The 6,290-nt window shown below is 42.9% G+C and overlaps 1 pseudogene; it reads right to left on the bottom strand.

Annotated features, from left to right (window-relative positions):
* Positions 1-1,176: 1,176 nt before the first annotated feature.
* LOC136654702 (5S ribosomal RNA) lies at positions 1,177-1,296 on the bottom strand (annotated as a pseudogene).
* Positions 1,297-6,290: the final 4,994 nt, after the last annotated feature.

Here is a 6,290-nt window from a genome sequence, read left to right as displayed (position 1 = left end):
GCCCTTGACCAGTGCCCAACCTGGCCAGTCCCTATTGTCATCCCTGCAAGAAAAATAGAGCTGCAGCTGCACCATGTGTCTTTCTCCCATCTTCCTGGTAGCATCTAGTACAAAAGAAACAACCAATGATGTAAAGCAGAGAAAACTACAGCACAATGATACTGTGTCACACATGGTGTCATAGGGCACAATCCTAACCTGGTCTACTCAGAAGTAAGTCCTATTTTGTTCAATGGGGTTTACTCTCAGGAAAGTGTGGTTAGGATTGCAGCCATAAAGAGATTACCTAGAGACAGGATGAAGAGAGATGGTGCTGTGGGAGTTCCATGTGCCTTGTAATCTCTGGCTCTGTCCAAGGTGCTGACTGACGATCGCAAAATGATCTGATGTGAATGCCTATCAAAACCTCGGGGTGAGGCTTGGCATGTCATTTGCTTTGTTGCAATGATTAAAGAAGAAAGGAGGGTAAATAGATGTTGGACTTCTTATTGGTAACACACACACACACACACACACACACACACACACACAATTGATCATTTCAGCATTTGATTGACATGTGGGTTTTTTTCACTGTGCCTTTGGTAGATGGTATTGCATTTAAGTTATTTGGTTGCTGGATTTTTTTTTCTGTGCTAAGTTATATATTTTATTGGGTAATTGTTTTTCTGCTTCTTTTCCATCTTCCATTCATTCATTCATTTTTCTTGCAGGTTTTTTTTTAATGGTTCCGTTTATAATGTTTTCTTGTTAGCCACCTTGGGCTGCCTTTGTCAGGAAAGCTGAAACAAAACTGTTTTAAAATAAATAAAAACAGCTCTGTAAATCCTTCCTAACAGAGCATAAAAGAATCTGTCCTCTCACATCAGAGAAACGTCTGAGCTTACATTAACTGAATTGGGCTTCCACCAGCTGGAGAGCTAAAGATATCCACAGCTGCTGCCACCTACTGGAGAATGGAAGGCAATCATCTAGGAACCTCCAGTAAACACTGTTCCCTGGTGAGTTGATCTGCCTGGAGAGGTGAGACTTGTACTCAGCATGGCCTATACACGTCAGCTTTCAAAAGTACTCTGGCTCCAATGAGTGTTAGTGCACTAGGAACACTTCAGATCCTGTCCATATGCTATGAGCAAGGTTGGTTGGCAACCTTCAGTCTCAAAAGACTATGGTATAAGCCTACAGCACCCGGTATTCCCAGGTGGTCTCCCATCCAAGTACTAACCAGGCCTGACCCTGCTTAGCTTCTAAGATCAGATGAGATCAGGCATGTGCAGGATAACAGTTGCTGCACACAATGAGCATGGTATGCTTGCCGTATCCTTTGTTGCTCCCACAAATGTTTGAAGGCCAGAATCACATGGCCTGTGGTATTGCTAGGATGATATGGATGCTAGTGGGGTGACAGAATTTCCCCCTTCTTCATTCCTTTCTTGCTCCTCTGATTAGTGGTCCTGTGCATTCCATTTCCCAGTGAACATTAGTGGACCATGCTTAGTTTTGCCACAGCTTTCAGTTCCTTCAGCAGCTTACATATTATTGATGCCCATATTATCTGCTCTGACAGAGCTCTGCAAAAAAAAGTAGCAATGAGGTGACTGTTTATATAAAAGTAGCAGTATCTGTTTTGTGCAGTATTTTATGATACACAACCGTGCACAACACCAGAAAGAATTAGCTTGCTGCAACAGTGTGTACAATCACATCATGTTTGCTTTGCCCTGTTTTATCGGTGTACGTCAATACACAAGCGCATTGGTCAAGCACCATACAAAAAGAATCTTGATGATTCATATATATGCTTCCTTCAAGACTGCTTGCTTGCATGTTTTATCAGAGCACAGTTGTGCATCAGCAACATATATAAATGAACTGAAAGAGCTGAATGCTGAAGCAAACTGCACGTCAGCAGTGCTACTATAAATGTGGAAATGAAAAAGAATGAAATTGTGGAGAATTCCTAATACATCAGTTCTCACTTTTGTATCAAGATCACTTAATTCAGAAATCCAGAATATGAGGAGAAATCCAGATGAGAAGAATACCAGAGACATCCCTAGATGGTACCCATTCTAAAGGCAAAGCAGACTTTCCTACGGACAGCCCAATCCCATCATCAGGCTGTGCTGCCAGAACTCACATTCCAGCACCGCAGTCCAACTTACAGAGCCGCAAAATGCCACACTCTATAGAATACTACTGAACTCCTGCCAGGCACAGTGAAAGGCAGTAACCATGCAGTAATGGTCTTCCTGGATTCCCCACCACCAGTAAGTCAGTGGCAGGGGTAGACCATGGGCAGGCAGGGGAAGGATTGGGGGGTTCCTTGGGAGGAACTGGGAGGGGTGGGGAAGGGGAGGAAGGGATGGATCGGATGCATGCCAGATCTTATAACCTCTTTTGAAAACCTACTTACCCCTTTATTCTCATCAGATACACCATCAAAATAGGTGGTGTATGTCCAAGAAGATACATAGGCAGTCCTAGGGCTTACATGGAGCTTACATTTAAACCGTTTGCCTTTGGGTTGCCCACCAACCATAGGATGCAACGCATACCTTTTAGTGCAGATGCATCCGCTTTGTTGGCAGCAGATAGGATTGGGGCCTTTGTCATATGTAGGAGACAGAGTATTGTCAGAATGGTTTAGATTTTGTATCCCTGGACCAAAATATAAGTTATATTAAGCCAATCACCAGGAAACAGGTTCAAACAGGTAGTGCTTTTTTGTTGTTATCCCCAAATTAAAAAAAAAAAAAAAACCCACTGGCACAATCCTTTACCTATAGAGTAGATTAATAGTCTCAAGGTAAAAAAGAGTGCCACATTTTGTAGGAACCTAACTCGACCTGGTTGCTATTAAAATGAACTATTGGCAAAAGGCTTACAAATAAAAGGCAATTTTCTCTATTGAGCTTTTGGAGTTTTCTCCTTGGCATGTAATTCAAAGAAGCGTTTTCCAGGTCAGAGAGCATTGTGCATTGAGAGAACTCACTGACAGGTAAATAAGTTCACTCCAATTTTCTTCCTTCTGCAGAGTTAAAATAAATACTACTTGGATGTGAATATGTACTAATGTCTGCATTCCAAAAAACAGGAACCTTCCTATAGGCGTGCTGTACCAAGCCTAAGATATAGACCTACCTGCCAACAGATATAGACCTAGGATATAGACCTACATACCTACAGGAGCTGGGGTAGCTTTTGAGCTCCAGTTTCCCCCACCTTTGCTCCTGTAATGATATATGTATCTGTCTCCAAATCCAGTGCTGATTCCCCCCACCATGTTTTTATACGGTATGCCCACCCAGTGAAACATTTATTTGGCTTTTTTTTGCATAATTTTATTAAATACTATTATTTAAATAATAATTTAATTAACTTGAAACTTTGTGCTAGGTAGGAGCACGAAGAAAGTGCATTTGTGATCATCACAAGGGCAAGTCAAAAGGTAAAAGCAGCTCCATGGTGGGCTTATCACTCAAGCGAAGTATATCTATACACATCTTAAGTGTAGTTGTACTTAAACAACCTTCAAAATCAAAATTCTGCACCGTTGCCTGAAATTCTGCAACAAGAAAAATGTGGCGCTGTCGTTTTAATACATTTCCAATAATCCCATTTTGGTTCTATGGTGAATCATTTGACAATATATCAGATCCTGATCTGCCTTCTGCATTTCACCAGATCCTTTCCTGCCTTTGCTTATTTGCCTCCTTGTCAAGTAGCTTGTGACATCATATGCATATAGTTGTAGTTTGTTTATTAGATCATTGTATTTGTCAGTTCTGATGAAAATTAGTATAGTGGCATATAACATTCACTGAAGTTTGAAAAACCATTTCATTGCATGCTGTTCTCTGTATCTGCCTAACCTTAGGAGGTTAAAAATTCATGTGCATTATAAAATGAACCCTCTAAAATTTCTAAAACTCAGCAGCTTTATAAATGATATTGCTCAAGTATAAATTATTCTGTTTTAAAGATAATGTATTTTTGGTTAACATCTCAGCGGTAACCAGTCTTTCAAATGAAAACCAATATTACATCTCAGTCAGAAGTCTCTCAAGATAATTTTTAAAAAAATATATATAAAGCAATCCTGGGAATAAAATATAGTTGATTGGGCAAAAGGGAAGGAATCCAATCATTTCAGGTTCTTTCTGTAATGCTGAAATAGGATGCATTAGTTCTGCAGCAGTGAACTGGGAGAACAAGGCAAAGACTTTTAACCCTTTTGATTAGGAAGTCTGTCGGGACTATTTTTCCATTGCTAAAGAATCCATCCCCGAAAGTTATGATACTGAGTGATGGACAATAACAGGCAAAACAAAGAATGCTAATTGGAAGCAAGCATGGATAGCTCTGAATGCTTTTGCTTCAGATGAAAGCAAACAGGAAAAGTAAAGATAGAAAAGCTTTGTTGGATCATAGCAGTTCGGCTGTTTTCTCTGCAAGATTAGGTAGGATTTTTGATTGAAGTTACTGGCTGGGATCGAAAGAACAGTATAATTAGTTCTGCATCCCAAAGGGTATAGCCACCCCCACAACAGAAACCAAGGGGACATCTGAAGGCAGTTTCAGATATATGGGGTTCTACTGTTCAAAGGAAAAGAGTTCAGAACCTCACACTGAACCCTTGGGTGTGCCCACCCTAAAGTATCTCTTTGGATTATGGGCATTCTCCACTGAAGACTTGAGCAAGCCATCCTCTGTGCCTTCTTACAAGCATTAGTGATATTACAGACTAAAAAAGTTTAATGATACTCTTTTACTCTTGGTTCTGGCCCTCGCTGTGAGGCAAATTGTCAAGCTAGGATGGCCTACTGTTTCTTTTCTTATAGATTAATAGCTTGATCCATCCTGAAGGCTTGTGGTGGCTGACTAGAGCAAATCCCCCAAGCAGAACAAAATTAACATTTAATCAAACTTGCTGACATTTCCCTGAGCACCAAAGGTCACTCCCCCCAAAAGTAGGTCTTGCAACACTTCTGAAAAGTGCTCAGGATTGAACCTTGCCGATTCTGTTGTGGGAGTTCCATAATTGGGGAAGAGGGGGAGCCCAGGGTGACCAGATACATTGGAGGACAGAGTGCATATACCTTTAACCACTGTATAGAAGAGGGAATTTTGGCAGGTGCAGCTGAGAGAGAGAGAGAGAGAGAAAGGTTGACCTAACACCTCTTACTGGGTTCATTGTGGGGGGGGGGGTGAGAATGAAAGAAGGGACTTCTGAGCTCACAGCCCATTTTCATATCCATTAAGCTGCACTAGCTCTCCTACTATCATCCTATACAGCAGGCATGGCCAGTTAATCTCCACAAGCACATCATTTTGGGAGCATAATTAGCCACATTGATTATATGTATTATTGGTATCCAATTAAATCTTGCAGAAGCCAGGTTATGGAGGTTTTCTTACCAGCTCCATTGGAACTACCAAGGGCCAGAGAGGACTGTTGGAGTAGCCCTTCCCAGAGGGTACTGAAATACTTTTCAGAATGGATTTTAAAAAATGGAAGTAGAGCATGCACTACAGTAGAGCATGCACTACATGCAACCAGAGGCCCTGGTTGACCTCTGGAACGGGGAAATGTCCAGGGCAGTGGATGAGATTGCTCCGGAGCGACCTCTGCCACGTCGCAGACTCGGAGCGGCTCCTTGGTTTACTAAGGAGCTGCGAATGATGAAGCGGCAGGGCAGGCGTCTAGAGCGACGGTGGCAGAAAACTCGTGATGAATCCGATCGGACACGGAGTAGAGCTCATTATAGAGCCTACTCCGTGGCAGTGGTAGCAGCGAAGAAATCATTCTTCTCTGCTACCTTTGCGTCTGCTGATAGCCGTCCGGCAGAGCTGTTCCGTGTGATGCGGGGCCTCCTCCATCAGGCCCCGCCAGTGGACCAGGAGGAATACACGGTCAGCCGCTGTGATGTGTTTGCGCAACATTTTGCAGATAAAATCGATCACATTCGTTACAACTTGGATGCCACATTGACAATGTCTGGTGATGTCCCCTTGGCAACTGCTTGTCCAGTGTTGTGGGATTCTTTTCAGCTTGTGCAGCCTGAGGATGTGGACAGACTCCTTTGGAGTGTGAGGCCGTCTGCCTGCCTGTTTGACCCTTGCCCAGCTTGGCTGATAAGAGCGGCCCAGGGTGGACTGGCTGAGTGGACGGGGAGGGTGGTCAACTCTTCTTTGGGGGAGGGGACGTTGCCACCTGCTTTGAAGCGGGCGGTAGTTCGCCCCCTCCTGAAGAAGCCCTCCCTGGATTCCACTGTGTTGAACAACTA

Source organism: Tiliqua scincoides, chromosome 5 (assembly GCF_035046505.1).
Source record: "Tiliqua scincoides isolate rTilSci1 chromosome 5, rTilSci1.hap2, whole genome shotgun sequence".
NCBI classification, from domain to species: Eukaryota; Metazoa; Chordata; class Lepidosauria; order Squamata; family Scincidae; genus Tiliqua; species Tiliqua scincoides.
This window is presented reverse-complemented; position numbering and strand designations above follow the sequence as displayed.